Source organism: Gracilinanus agilis, chromosome 3 (genome assembly GCF_016433145.1).
Source record: "Gracilinanus agilis isolate LMUSP501 chromosome 3, AgileGrace, whole genome shotgun sequence".
NCBI lineage: Eukaryota > Metazoa > Chordata > Mammalia > Didelphimorphia > Didelphidae > Gracilinanus > Gracilinanus agilis.
The window spans coordinates 359,559,984-359,576,536 of record NC_058132.1 but is presented as its reverse complement, the minus strand read 5'-3'; the positions used below and the strand labels follow the sequence as shown (position 1 = coordinate 359,576,536).

Sequence of the window (16,553 nt, the reverse complement as noted above, 5' to 3'; positions counted from 1 at the left end):
GATAGGAGAAGAATTTATGAACAAACAAATGATAGAAAGATTTGTGAGATGTAAGATGAATAACTTTGAATATATTAAATTGAAAAGTGTTCGTACAAATAAAGCTAATATATCCACAATTAGAAAGAATGAAGTAAATTGGGGGAGAAATTGACACAGTTTCTTGGATAGAAGTATCACATTTAAAATATATAGAGAACTTTGTCAAATACATAAGAATATGAGCCATTCCCAAGTGATATATGGTTAAAAGATATGAAGACAGTTTTTGGATGGAGAAATCAAATCTATATATAACTGAAAAAATTCTCTAAATAATTATTGATTAGAGAACTGAAAAACCATGCAACTCTGAGGTATCTCACTTTTATCAGGTTGGCTAATGATAGCCAATGATATAATTGATAAAAGGGTAAAATAATTGGAGAATAAATAGAAAAATGAAGACACTAACATGCTGTTGTTGGAATTGTGAAATGATCCAACCGTTTTGGAGAGTAATTATGCCGAATGGAATTATGCCGAAAGAGTTATGAAACTGTATATGTCTTTTGACCAAGCAATACTATTATTAGGTTCATTTCCTAAGTTGCTCAGGAAAAAAGGAAAAGTTTAAAATCTTTATATCAGCTCTCTTTGTGGTGGCAAAAAACTGGAAAGTGAAGAGATGCCCATCAGTTGGGGAACAGCTAAAACAGTTGTGGCAAATTTCTGTAAAGGGATACTACTGTGTCATAAGAAATGACAAACGGGTTAATTTTGGAAAAACCTGGAAAGACCTACATGAAATTATGAAGAGTGAAACAAGCAGAACCAAGAGAATATTATATACAACATAAATATTGTTTGAAGAATGATTTGTGTATGTCCACCTCCAGAGAAAGAAATGATAAGCAGAAATAATAAGTAAGACATAGTTTTATATATACATAAAAAGATTAGCAAAAGAATATCAATATAACAATAACCTATATCTACTTTCCTATCTCCACAAAATTTTTTTTAAATTTTAAACATTTATTAATATTCATTTTTAACATGGTTACATGATTCATGCTCCTACTTTCCCCTTCACCCCCCGCACTCCCCCCACCCATTGCCGACACACATTTCCACTGGTTTTGTCATGTGTCCTTGATCAAGACCTATTTCCAAATTGTTGGTAGTTGCATTGGTCCACAAAATCTTTGTAAGAATAATCTAAACATCTATCACAGACATTCTCAATGAAGATATGAGAAAAGAACAAATTTTAAAAAGACAATCTATAGCAGTTCATATTTTTATAGTTACAGAAGTGAACAAAAGACATAGTGATAGCTTGCTGTACTTATTCTTTGCTGACTATAAAAGAAAAAGGGATTATATTCAATAGGAAAAAAAACACTGCTTCCAAGGTTTTCCTTCAACAATTTTTCTTCTATGTATGTATCTAAGTCATATGAGTCCATAAAAATATAACAATAAAAATATCTTTGAGAACCCTCAGATTATTAATAGGAAGTTATTAATTGAATCACTGGATAGAGACCTGGACTTGGAGTCAGGAAGAATTGAGTTTGAATCCTGTTTCCTTAGCCAACTCATTTAACCCTTATTTGACTTAGTTTCCTCATGTGTAAAATGAGGATAATAAAAACACTTGCCTCATGGAGTTGTAAAGATCAACTGAGAATATACAGTAAAGTGCTTTTCTAAACCTAGAGTTGTCATCATTCAATCGTTTCAGTCACAGCCATCTCTTAAGACTCATGAAGATGAGTCTTCTTGACACCAGATGAAGCAATCTAGCCCTTGGGCCACCTAAATTGCCCTTTTCTGAACTTGTAAGTGGTATATAAATGTGGTATGTCTGTGTATGCTATATATAATATGTAAATATAAGTAAATCATAAATGTTGACTATCACTATTATGGAGTGAGGCACAAAATCAGGATATGCATGATTACTAAATATTTTCCACCATCATGAGTCTGTTCCTTCTAGAGTCCAAATGGAAGATGGGTTCCCTATAACTAGTGAATTCTTCTAGATGCCCTTGTTTGCAAATGGCATTGCATTGACTATATCAAGTCTCATAATACTGCAAGGCCTAAATGATGATTCATAGCCTCTCCACAGAGTTTGGTCCATCCATCTAGACATAGAAAATCCACTAGATCAAGAATGCCTATTGTCCAGGCTATGAAACACAGTTAGGTAAATAACTCATATGGCTCACCCGCTTGGGTATGAATACAAACACATACACATATATGTAAATATACATAAGTACAAACACACATATACCTCTAGGAAGCGAGATGGTCCAGGGGCTAGAGTCCTGGGCCTGGAGTCAGGAAGATTCATCTCCCTGAGTTTAAATCCAGCTTCAGACACTTACTGGCTGTGTCATCCTGGGCAAATCACTTTATCCTGTTTACCTCAATTTTCTTGTTAGTAAAGTGAGCTGGAGAAGGAAATTGCAAACCATTCTAGTATCTTCACCAAGAAAACTCCAAATCAGATTACGTAGAGTCAGATACAAATGAAATGATGGAGCAACAGCATACATATACACACACAGTATTTGGAATATTATTGATTAGTTGAGTTATAGGAGATTCTATTAAGTTGAGCGATAGGAGAGAGAAGTTTCTGTCAAAGGGGCTCAAGCCAGTTCAGAATGAAAAACAAGAGTTCTGTTGGAATCCCCAGGTGGGGGTTGTTAACTGCCACTGCAAGTCTGAGATTCTGAGCAGTTTTATGAGGGGTTCTCTCTCTGGGATCTGAACTTGGTCCTGGAGGTAGTGAAGTTCCTGAGCTCCTTGGTCTTTCCCTGTGACATTTTGGGAATACCAAGACTTAAGAGTTCACTGATTGTTTGGCAGTAGTTGGAGAGAAACTACTGACAGAGAAGAAACTCAGAGTCATGGCAGAGCTTTGGCTAGGCCTCAACCAACTTGCTCTAGTTGGTCTTTTTGATAATTTTGGAGACAGAGATTTAAGATAAATATATTATCTATGAGTTATTGGAAATAAATTATTTAGAAAGAAAATTTGGGTTTTATTTATTAATAGGGAGAAATAGAGTAGCCTGGTTTCCAGGACAAAGAAAACCCCATGACATGGAATCAGTTGGGAGTGGGTTAAAGCTTAGTATCCCCTTAGTTTTTTTAGGGTTTCCTGTATCTATCACCTTCTTAAATCCTTATAACTTTTATTACATTAAGATTAATTTTTTATCTGTTATCCATTGTACTAATCAACAAACAAGGCCCAATATTGTTACTTGGCCCTTTTATCTAGACCAGTGGTTCCCAAACTTTTTTGGCCTACTGCCCCCTTTCCAGAAAAAATATTCCTTAGCCCCCTGGAAATTAATTTTTTTTATTTTAATAGCAATTAAAAGTAAAGGTAAATACACCTGTGGCCCATCACCACTTCCCTGGATCGCTGAAGCACCCACCAGGGGGCAGTAGCGCCCACTTTGGGAATCACTGTTATAAAGCCTTGCCTTTTGTCTTAATACAAATTCTAAGACATAAGAGGGGCTTCAGGCTAGGTAAATTGCCCAGGATAACATAGCTAAAAGTATTGGAGGTCAAATTTGAACCCAGAACCTCCCATCTTCAGGCCTGGTGCTCTATCTACTGTGCTACCTCACTGCCTTTATCTAATGCATTTGTATGATAGTTTGGATAAGTTGCATAGACTGAGGATATTTAACTCTGGGCATTCAATAAACATTTGTGGATTGATTAATTATTATCAGCATAATAACACTCAGTTTTACAGAGTCTCTACTCTTCTTAGCTGGTCACATCTTGTCTTCATTTTCTCTTAACTAAAAAAAATTCATTAAGTATCTCAGAGGTGGAAAGCACTGGGCTAGGTACTGCAATTACAAAGATGGAAGATGACCCGGTCTACACCCAGGGACTAGCATGGTAGAGTTGACTCACAGGCATCCTGGCAGAGTGGAAAGAGTGCTGGATGGAGAACAAGAAGACTTGGGTTGGGGTCTTGATTCTGCCTCTTATGACCTTGTAACCTTAAGCAAGTCACAAGATCATCAATCTGAAGCTGGAGTCTAGATTTAGAATCCTTATGTTCCAAATCCCTCATTTTACAGAGGAATCTCAGTCCAGATATTCTAAGTGATTTGATCAGTCATGACAGCTTATAAATACTGAAGGCAGGATTGGAACTTGAGTCTTCTGGACTCCAAGCCCAGTACTTTATCCACATTGTCATATTCCCCTAAATCATTTAATCTCTCTAAACCTCAGTTTTCTCATTTGTAAAATGAAGGAGTCATATTAAATAACTAGACTCTTTAAAGGTTCCTTCCAGCTCATAGTCTATGAACAATGCCAACCAGCTGATAGGCATAGCAAATGGAAGCCACCAGATGTGCCATAAGAGACCTCTGGGCCAGGTTCAATTCTGACTAAAGTTGTAGTGCCAAATCTAGTTTCCCCACTTTAGCCTGTGATCTCCTTGAGATTGGGGACTGTTGGATTTTGTTTGTTTTGTGTTTTGCCTTTATGTTCTCAGCTCTTTGCACAGTGCCTGGCACATAATACGCATTTAATAAATGCTTGTCGGCAAGATGATCCTTGCCTCGCCTCCTGAGGAGTCCTGGGGCTGATGGGGCAAGTTCAGAAATATCAGAAGCCACAGTAATGCCAACATCAGGTGAAACTGAGTGTGAAATTGTCTGCTTCTAAAATCAAAGTAATTTTAAAAACCTGAAATTATGTTGCAGAAATGCCAATTTAGTTCTTTCCATGCACCAATTCTTATTAGCCATACCAAGTCAGGTATATATTATAGTCAATACTTGAGGCATTAGGGTCCAATTATCCAGGCCCATTCATTTTTCTTTCTTTCACTAGTCTTTTGGTAATTTCATTGAATAATGAAGCACCTTTTTTTCAGGGTTCTGGACACTGGAAAGTAAGCAGTGGAGAAGAGGGGAGGGAGAACGGAGGAGAAAATGGTGAGTTGGAATAGAGTACAGAGAGGAGGAGAGACAGAGAGGAAGAGGATAAAGATGGGGGGAAAAGAGAGAAGAAGAGAAAGAATGAGTGAAAGGAGAGGGGGAGAGAGAGAGGGAATGAGAGAGAATGAGAGAGAAAGAAAATGAGAAAAGAAAATGAGAGAAAGGGAGAAAGATTTTCAATCACGTTTTGAGAAGGAGCCAATTTTTTGTGCTCTGGCATTCATTCGATGCTCAAACTTCATACTTTCTTGCTTATGTAGTATAGTCATCATTTGAAACTTCTAAAAAACTATGACTAACATTGACTGGCCTGTTATAGCTTCAATGGATAGAGTTTATTTGTCCTCCTATGTACACACTACCTTAGTCCCATTGCTATAAGCAGTCTGCCTTCATCTTTGTCCTCTTTAGCTTCACTCTGCATAAATTCCATAAAGATTTCAAGTCCTACTTTCTGATCTACATCCTGTCCCTTCTGACTTCTTGCTGTCCCTGAATAAACCTTGACACTGACATCAGTGGTTTCAGCAGAATTACTGTATTATCCCACTTCTCTTTGCCTCAGCTAAGCCTAATGAATGGATGAAAGGGCTATTTAGGCCAGGATAGTGAAAGGGTAAATAGAAACCTATACTCTGCTTAAAAACAATGGCTCTGAGTCAGGCCTAGAGAGAGGAGGTCCTAGGTTCAAACCTGGCCTCAGCCACTTCCCAGCTGTGTGACCTTGGGCAAGTCACTTGACCCCCATTGCCCACCCTTACCATTCTTCCACCTATGAGACAATACACCAAAGTACAAGGATTTAAAAAAAAAAAAACAAAAAACAATGGCTCCAGGATGATTCAGTGGGTGGTTGGGTTTACTTTTATAGTACCTTACAGTTTACAAAGTGTTTTCTTCACATCAACCTTGTGAGTTAGGTAGTTGGTTCTCAAATGCATCTGTCAGTAGTAATTTGCCCATTTTTTTGAGGCACTGGCAAGAGGCTGTTGAAAATGTGTTTGTGAAAATGTTTGCAGGCAAGGAAAATAAAATTAATTCAATTCAATTCAATTCAACAAGCATTCATAACACATCTGTGAGGTGCCAGGTATTGGAGTAGGTAGGCATTAGGAATACAAATCTAAAAATTAAAACATTTTCTTACCTCAAGAAAAGGAGTGCTGGGGGACCACATGCACACAGCATAAATTAAATCAAAGGCAATGGGGAAAGAGGAGTTAAAAAATTAGGAGGTAGACCAGGAAAGGCTTCAAGGCCGCATTTGAGTTGGGTCTTGGATGTTGTGAGAGATTCCAAGAAATGAATGGATGAACGAAAAAAATAAAAGCATTTACTAAGCATTCACTCTTCTGCCAAGCACTATGCTAAGCATTAGAAATGCAAATACCAAATGGCATAGTCTGGTCATTAAAGGGCTTACATTCCAACAGGGAGATATAATACATATTCCAAAAGGTGGAAGTAAGGAGGAAAAAAATCCTAGAAAGGGATACAGTTTAGTCAAAAGTAGAAAGATGGAAGAAGAAATGGTGTCTTATTGGCAAGCAGGCCAATTTGGCTAGAATGAAGTGTGAGAGAGGGATCAATATGAGATAAATCTTAAAAGATGAAAGCTGGAGTATAAAGGATTTTCACTGCCAAATAGAAACGTTTATAATTTTGTCCTAGAGGCAAGCTTCCTGAACAGGGGACCTACGTGGTCAACCCTAAAGGCAGATCTCATATCCATCTGTCACTGAACAAATAAAGGACCCCACAAAACCAAGAGGTCTGAAGCCAACCCAATTAAAAACAAAAACTTGGGATTACTGGCTTTTACATAGAAAGCCCTGTTTTGAGGACATCAATGGGCACATTGTAGGAATTCTTTCATTGCCAAAGCAATCTCATCTGCCACCCAACAAACCCAGTAACTCAAATGGTAAATATAATAGAAAAAAAGAAGAAATATCAGCAAGCTGGGGGAGATGGCAAGGGCTGCTCCATAACCGTCAGAAAGATGTTGTAAAATTCCAATTTTAAACATCCCTTCCACCAAGATGAATGAATGCATGTGCAATAAAAAATAGTACATTTATCACTCTGACTTGGATCTTCTTGTGCGTGACATATGAGGCAACCATTCTTGCCAACTTTTCTAATTTATTGTCGGGCTGATGATTTCATCCCACTAGTCTCCCTGAGCTGTGAAGCTCTTTTCTTCAAGTTAATCATTCACTTTCACCACCATCTGCTGCCATTTGGCTACCAAATTTTTAGGGATAGCCAGGTTTCTGAGCAGTTTTTTCCCCTCTAAAATAACCTACTAAATTGTATGGTTCTTTCTTTGGTATACCTCTCATTCATTCCCTTGAGAGCACTCTTCTTGATCTAATTTTGTAGTCTCCTTTTCATAATTCCTATAAGACATGATGAGGGCAGAGAGGTGGTACAGTGTTTAGAGTGCTGGACCTGCTGTCAGGAAGACCTGAATTCAAACCCAGTCTCAGACACTACTTGTGTGACCCTGGGCAAGTCACTTAACCCCATTTGCCACAATTTCCTCATCTGTAAAATGAGCTGGAGAAGGAAATGTCCAACCATTCCAGTTTCTTTGCCAAGAAAACCCCAAAAGGAGTCACAAAGAGTCAGCTACAAATGAAATGACTAAATAATCCCAGGAGGTGTGGGAAAGCAACCAGAAGGCCCTATCTCTGAGAAACACCCATTGCACCCAGCTCATTTCCAATTCTGGAATAGAGAGTGCTGGAACTCTAAATTGTTGCCTGAGGCAAAGTTTAACAGTCATGTTATTGAGTGCCAGTAAACAGGAGTTTGTAATCCAAAGGTGACAGATCCTTAAGGAGCCAGTAAAATAGAAATACAAGGGCCTTTACCCTGCCAGGGGCAGAATACCCACTAAGGCATTGGGGAAGGAAGAAAGTCTAGAGCTTAGGGTCACAGGAATAAACATTTAGAGCTGGGGGTTGGGGGGTAGTGGTTCAGTGGATAGACAGCCAAGCCTGGAGATGGAGGTCCTGAGTTCAAATATGACCTCAGCCACTTCTTAGCTGTGTAACTCTGGGCAAATTACTTAACCCACATTGCCTAGCCCTTACCACTCTTTTGTCTTGGAACCAATATACAATTATTGATTCTAAGAGAGAAAATAAGGATTTTTAAAACAAAAACCAAAAACATTTAAATGTAGAAGAGGCCTTGGAAGCTTTTGAGCCCAACCCCCTCCTTTTAGAAAATAGATAACTAAGGACCGAGTGACTATGTCCCTTTTCTGTATCTAAGAATATATAGCATTGCTTACAAAATGCTGTGATGAATTTTAAAGTCAGGCTTAGACATGCTCTGTCCCTCAGGGGAAGTTTTAAACTTCTTGAGGGCAGATAATGGTTCAGTGTATAGAGTGCTAGGCCTTCATTCAGGAAGTTCTCGGTCCAAATCACATCTTAGATAGCTGTGTGATCCTGGGCAAGTCACTTAATTACTTTCTGCTTTATTTTCCTTAATTGTTAAATGGGAATAATAATAGCTCTTACCTCACAGAGATGTGGCAAGGAAATATGAAATAATGTTTGTAAAGTGCTTGGCATATGCAAGGTGCTTAATAAAGGCTTATTCCTTTCTTCCCTCATTCCTTTGCTCCCTTACTTAATGGCAGGAAATCTTTCCCAATTCATCAATATATTGGCCATGATACCTGGTAAGTCCTCGACATTCATTTAATTAATAAGGACAGAGACTGACCAGTGATTTCTTTGGTATTAGGAAACCCCAGGTATGAAAACTCTTTTTACCAGTGCAAATCATAATTTTTTCTACAATTTCCAGTCTTAGAGTATTGTCCAGGCCACTGAGAAATTAAGTGATCTGCACAGGGTCATACAGCCAGTGTTGGAGATGAGACTTGAATCTAAGCTCTCTGGGTTTTGAGGCTGGCTCAGTGTGTTGTACTATACCAGTGATGGTGAACCTACGGCACAGGTGTCAAAGATGGTACACAAGGTGCTCTGTGTGGGCACACGCACTGTCCTTCTCCCTCCCCACCCCCCAGTTTGTTACTCAGAAGGAAGAGGGACTTAGGCAGAGCTGCTCCCCTCCCCCTCTCCACCAAGCCTGAGTATATTTTCCCCCATCTCCACCCCTCCTGCCCAGGAGCCAATGGAAGTGCACAGGGGGTAAGGTGGGTGATTCACAAGTGGCAGAGCTAAAGGGGAGCAGAGCACTTAGGCCACTCCTCTCCCCCTCTCTACACTTGCTGAGGATATTCTTCACTTCCCCCACCTCTCTGCCTAGTGGCTCAATGGGATTGCTTCCTCCCTCCCCTATATGGGATAAGGGGGGAAAGGAGCACAGCACTGGGTCTGGAGTGTGGGGTAGTGGTGGGGCCCAGCACTCTATCTCTAAAAGGTTTGCCATCACTGTACTATACCATATTTCCTCTCCACTAAATAAAATAATTTGACAAATGAAATATATATTTTAAGGTCCCTATTATGTTCTAGGCATTGGCACACAAAGGTGAAAAATGATTATTTCTGTTCTCAAAGAAATTACAGTCTTCTAGGAGGACCCTAACATTTACATAAGCAAATATGGCTCAAGAGAGAATATTAGTGGGCAAAAGAAAGATTTGCAGAAGAGTTTTTATCTTTCTAGGAACTAGTCTTCCAAGTCCCTTTGAGAAAATTATCTACAAAAGATGCCTTCATTTCCTTTCCTCTCACTCTCTTAACTCTCTGTAATCTAATTCTGACTTCATTCCATGGAAACTCTACTCTCCAAAGTTACCAATGATTTCTTAATGGCCAAATCCAATGGTCTTTTATCAATCCTATATCCTGTGGCAGGGCTGATCAACATTTTCTCCTCCTCAATACCATTTTCTCTCTCGGTTTTCAGGCCATACCTCTCTGGATTCCCTTCCTGCCTCTCTGACCACTCCTTATCAAATGCCTTTGCTTCTTCTAGGTAGCACTTGCTAACCCTGGGTGTTAACTATGATCTGCCTGGGCTCTCTCCTTTTCCACTTCTATACTTTTGCTTAGTAATTACATGAGCAACTGTGGATTCAGTTATAATCTTTATGTGATCAATTCTCAGAATGATTTCTACAGCCCTTAACCACTTTCCTAACTTCCAAATTCACATCTCTAACTGCTTGTTGGACACATCAAACTGGATACTTCATAGTCAACTTAAATTCAGCATGTTTGGTACTGAATTCAAATATCTTTCCAAAATAATCCTCCCTTCTTCCTAACTTTCCAATTATTGGAAAAAGCACCATCACTCTTCTGATTACCTGTGCTTACAAACTCAGCATCATCTTCAACTCTTCATTCTCTCTTAACCCCTATATGAAATCAGTTATCGGGTTCAATGACTTCTACCTTCATGGCATCTCTCATATTTACCCCCTTCCCGACCTATTTCCGTATCTATTTTTCAGTCTTCTTATAACTCATTACCCCTCATTTATCAAGGGTTCCTTGACACTAGCCTCTTTGTTCTTCTTCTCACACCAGGGAATTCACAGGCCTAGACTAAAAAGTAAGTGGTGTAAGAGTAGACTGGGTTGAGTGAAGTTTGGAATGTTGAGAAGCTGACTTGAGTGACACAGACTGACAGTTGAGCTGGTGCAAAGGATCTTGGGAAAGAGAGAACCTGAAGGAAGGGGCTTTTGATCTGGGATCTCGTGGAGAGAGGGCGAATGCCAACCACCTGAGATTGATTGAGAGCCAGCCCAAAGGGTTTTCTTTGGAATTCTATATCCCAAAGCCTGGTGTGTTTCCTGAAAGCCTCAACCATTAACCAGAAGGAGATTTCAGGTCTCCACAGGCTTGAGGGGTCAGCAGACTCAGATGGCCACAGCGCCAGTGCCTGAAGACTCAACCCTTACCTGCCTTACATCAAAGACCCTGTTATATTTCTAATAGTATAGATTTTAGATTAGAATAAGAAATAGGGAAGGGAAAGTGAATTTCTAGTTTCAGTCATCTGGCCTGACCAGGGAGAAAGACCTTTTGGGATTAGTAATCAGGGACTCCTCAATACCTCTACCCTCTCCCCACCTTCTGCAACCTTAATAATTACAACAATAAACTTGAATAGCAGTCAGATAAAAGGAGATTTTATTCAGGGGTACACAGAGGGAACAAGTGGTCTGAGAGGCTAACAGCTCAAGCCTTGAAGCTGTCTAATCAAGACCCCCTGCTGTGCCACTTTAACCCATTGAGGGGCTTTTGTCTAAAGGGGATATTGGCTTACCAAGCCTGGGGTCCCATCAACATTACCCACAAGTAAAGACCCTTCTCAAGCTACCATCACTTGCTCATTCTCTGGTAATCCATCTTTTACAGAGAATTTCCCTCTTTGTCCCAGTAATAGTGATACAGAGAGAGAGAGCTCCTGACAGACACACACATCCAAGTCTGTCATCCCATTACCACCAAAATACCTCTCCAAATATATAATTTTTACAGTGGTATCATTTTATCAAAATGTATCTACATTTAGTGATTATTCATAATAGTAAAAGTAACAAATAAAAAATCATTGAAACATTTAAAATCCACAAAAGAGTATAGTAGGAAGTTTAAAAGAAAAGAGAAAAGCAGGATAGCTTTGGAAGTAACACACTAAATTGGGTAATGTCAAAAGAAACTCTCGTGAAATGAAATGCATTGAGTATTATTGTTCCATAAAAAAGCCTAACATTTATGAAAAATTCAGGAACACTGGGAAATATTTTCATGAACTGAAACAAAGCAAAGCAAGCAGAACCAAAAGTACAATATACAAGTGGACAACAATGTAAAAGCAAACAACACTGCAAGATACCTGAATTCAGATCAATTCAATGACTTAATTGGGCTCTTGAGAACTGACAAACATACCTTTCCCTTTTGTCAGAGAAGTAGTTGCTTAGGCCTGGAATAAGCCATACATTGTCTGACACATCCATGGTATTGATTTGCTTTGCTTAACTATACTTTGATGTTTCAAGGGAGAGTTCTATAGTGGAGAGTGGGAGATAGTCACTGGGAAATGATATACATAGGGTTTTTTTTAAAGCATCAAAACAGTTATTTTATAAAGGGATAAGTGGCTTCTGACAAAGCTGGTTCATGATTTTACAAACCCATATAGTGAAGTTTGGGGAAATGGGCAAGTAGAACTGATTGATGCTAGATAAAAAAAGATTACATACTTATATCTTTGAATTTCACACTGTATTAGAGAAACATTGTTATGCATTTAATGGACCAATACAGGTGAGGCATTCAAACTAAGGTGGGAAAACAAGTAGAGGAGGGTAGAAGGGTAGGATTAAAAATAAAAACCCTGAGGCTTTAGTGATGTCAGTGCTGAAATTCTGGAGGAGATAGGGGGAGGTGGCAAGAATTAATTACTAGAGAAGAAATGGGAGCAGCGATGTGGAACAGTAGATAGCATGATGAACTTGGAGTTGGGAAAAACTAAGTTCAAATTCTCCCTCAGAAACTTGCTAGCTATTTTATTGTGGACAACTCAAAATCTCTTTAAACCTCAGCTTCCTCACCTGTAAAATGGAGATAGCAATGGCACCTACCTGCCAGGACTCCTTTGAGGATCATTGAGCTAATAAATGCAAAGAATGGTCACAGACCTTAAAGTACTATATAAATGCTTGCTATTATTACCATGCCAAACTCATTCACCTAGCATTTGCTCATGGGTATAGGGAAACAGAAAACTATTATATGTGTATGAATCCACTGTGCCATCCAGCTGCTCTTCAAAATAGACTCCCCATCAGATCCCTTTTATTTTCCCCCATTAATAAACATACATTTCTCTGAAGATGTGGTTTTTTTTAAACCCTTACCTTCCATCTTGGAGTCAATACTGTGTATTGGCTCCAAGGCAGAAGAGTGGTAAGGGTAGGCAATGGGGGTTAAGTGACTTGCCCAGGGTCACACAGTTGGGAAGTGTCTGAGGTCAGATTTCAATCTACGACCTCCCATTTCTAGGCCTGGCTCTCAATCCACTGAGCTACCCAGCTGCCCCCTGAAGATGTGTTAAAGCCCTTGCCCTTCTGCTCCCCTTTGATTTTTATATCCTAAGTATACAACAGTCTCCTTCCTAGGCTCTGTAAGATCCAGCCAAACTGACTTCACAGATCACATTAACCTCCCCCTAGGCCTGGAGTCAGAAGACCTGTGCTCAAAACTGGCCTCAGACACTCAATTCTTTCACTATGAAATGGGGTAAAAATAAATACTTAGATCATAGGATCCAATGAGATGTTTGTATAGCATTTAGCACAGTGCTAGCAATATAAATGCATATTACTTATATCTTCTCTTCAACTCCCACCTCTATTCCAGAGCTCTTCTCTTCCTCCAAGAAAACCAGGCTCAGGGATTACCTTCTTTAGTAAGAGGCCTTTTCTGATCCCTTCTCCAGCTGGTGATGGCCTTCTTCCCAAATTATCTTCTACTTAACTACTCTACATTTATTCTCTTTATATTATCTGTTACATTATATGTGTATGAATTTTTCTTTTCCATTTTGAATTTTGGTTTCTTGCCAGTAAAGATGATTTCATTTATTTTTTTTAGTGTATATCCCCAGAGCCTAACATAACGCCTGGCACATAGTAGGAATTTAATCAATATGTGTTGATAAATATACAAACATGAATTATATTATTGGAAAGTTAAGAAAAAGGAGTCAGGCCAAGGGGTTACTTCAGTCATAAGTCAAGATCAAGTGTTGCTATGCAAAGTTGGACAGAACATTGCTACAGCAATAAGGGTGTGAAAAATGACTTAAGGACATTACGAGAAAAGAGAAGGCATGTGATTGTGTTACAGATAAAGACTAATAGTCACAGACTTGGTGTCTCCAAGTTCCCAAATGGTAGTGATGAGGGCATGGTGGAAATAATTTAGAGTATACTGAAATGGATTAAAAAATCCTTGTAAAAACTTTACTTTCCTGACAAATCTTTATTCTCTTCAAAATGTCTGAAGTGGAAGTCAAATCCAAGGAGGAAGTTTACTTAAGGACAAACAAAGTCTGAACACATGGGTAACCTTTACTGATTGGGCCTGTGAAAATCAATAGCATGTAATAGACAAAAAGGCCACATAAAAACTCACACCAAAATGTTAATATCGTTAATCAGGATGTGGGAGAAAGAGCAGTAGGTTGGTAAAGAAAAAGAAATCTCACATCAATGATTGATAGGGGCAGATAGAAGTTTATAAAGATGGAATACTGACCTCAGCCTATGGGGCATGGATGATAAGAGTACGAATGAAGGAAACAGAATGGGGGAAATTCACTTCAATATGAAGATAAAGCCAAGATGCACAGGCATTTTTCCTTGGTCAAACTTGTGTAAAGATAGAATCCTTATGGAACACTTTATCTATGTTTGTACCAGTCTTTTCCATTTGAAAGTTAGCTTTTTATAAGAACTGTTTCATACTTTTTATGTATAGCTCCATCATTTTCTAAGGAAAAAAATTTTTGACCAGGCAGCTGACCTAATGTGAAATGATTATACAAACACCAAAAGAAATCAATGCCATGATCATTTCCTTTCATATAGTGCTAACCCAGACTTTTAAAAAAGTTTCAATTTTCATAAGTAGCTGTAAGACCCTTTCAGCAAGGGGTATAGTGGTGAAGAGGAAATGCTGTAGGTAAATAATGTTAAGTTAAAAAAATCATCATCTAAAAGCAATTACATCTAACTGGAATTTCTTGTAGCTACAGCCAAGAGTCAAAGTGTGACTTTGGATTATCAGTATCTAGTTAATTAGTGACCTAGTCTAAAAACCAGACTGTATGACACAATTGCAGAGATATAAATTAGTTGAATTGCAATGAAAAAAATGGCAACTGCTTTAAAAAAGAGGCATTTTAATACAATTAGCTGAGTGAATGAATACTGCATCTGAAATCCACTGAGTACACCTGCCTTACGGAGGTGTCAAAGCAATATTTTCATTAAAAATAAGAGAAGTACCTGGAAGACTCTAAGTGGTTGGCTACAATTAAAAATAAACTTAAGTTCATTCTGTCATAAAATATATCAAAGAAGAGGAATAGTCTAGAAGGGTGGCTTGCAACTTCATGCCTTATATCATTTTATTAAAAAAATATATTACTTTCTTTCTTAGAATCAATATCATTGGTCCCAAGTTGGAAGAGCAGTAAGGGATAGGCAACTGGAGTTAAGTGACTTGCCCAGGGTCATGCAGCTAGGAAGTGGCTGAGACCAGATTTGAACCCAGGTTCTCCTATCTCTAAGGCTGGCTTTCAATCCACTGAGCCTCCTAGCCACCCCATCAAGATATTTTAGTAGATGATACACTTTTTCTCTTTTCTCAAAAAAAAATCATTTCCACATATTTCTGTGGTTTTGGTTTTTTTGTTTGTTTGTTTTTGGTGGTGGTTGTTCAGCCATGTCCAACTTTTTGTGACCTCATTTGGGGTTTTCTTGGTAAAGATACTGGAGTGGTTTGCCATTTCCTTCTCCAGCTCATTTTACAGATAAAGAGACTAAAGCAAATAGAATTAAGTGACTTGCCCAGGGTTACATAGCTAGTAAGTGCCTGAGGCTAGATTTGAACTCTTGAAGATGAATCTTCTTCACTCTAGGCATGACACTCTACCCACTGTGCTACCTACCTTTACATCAGCATTCTTTTCAGGTCTCTAAACCTTAAAATTTGACTGAGTGACTAATTCCTAAAAACACAAGCCTTATGATAATAATTTCTTTCTGAGGACACATGAATTCGTCTAAAATAAGAAGATATATCAGCATATGGATTCTCCAATTTAGAGAAGGCTGAAATGCTTTTATCCTATTTTTATGAAATCAATATTCAGTTATCATTAATGCAGCACATTTAATCATGCAATTATTTAAAGAAACATTCATTAGAATTTGCCAAGACAGGCGTATTTTCAAGGAAATGTCATTTTCACGGAGTTCATTTTTGAAGCAGGATTTAATTCAGCAACTTGGAATTGTAAAAGTGAAAATTTATATAATTATACCAGCCTTTATCATTTTTAATATTTATAGAATGAGTAAGCATTTTAAAAAAAAACTCTTAACTTTCTATCTTAAAATCAATATTGTATATTGATTCCAAGGCAGAAAGAGTGGTAAGGGCCAGGCAATGGGGGTTAAGTGATTTCCCCTTAGTCACATAGTCATAAAGTTAGGAAGTGTCTGAGGCCAGGTTTGAACTCAAGACCTCAACATCTCTAGGCTTGGTTTTCAATCTACTGAGTCACCTTGTTGCAACCATGGTCATCAACTTGGGATGAATAAGCATTAATGAAATAGATTAATATCACCCAAAGGCACTGGGAACCAATCGTTTATGATTCCATTCTAAGTCACATATCCTTTTATTACTGCCATCCTAACATTTATAATGGAATAAGCATTGGATAGAATAAAACTGGATCCTGGCTTTACAGTTCTGTCTCTTCCACTGAATTTGTGACTTCAGTTTCCTTAGACCTTAAGAAAAGGAATAATATCATAGGTTG

General features: G+C 38.3%; 1 protein-coding gene across 1 annotated transcript in view; it reads right to left on the bottom strand.

Annotated features, from left to right (window-relative positions):
• The window catches only part of MORC1 (MORC family CW-type zinc finger 1), a 196,677-nt gene that overhangs the window by 43,367 nt on the left and 136,757 nt on the right, over positions 1-16,553 (bottom strand). The gene's annotated exons all lie outside the window — the stretch shown is intronic.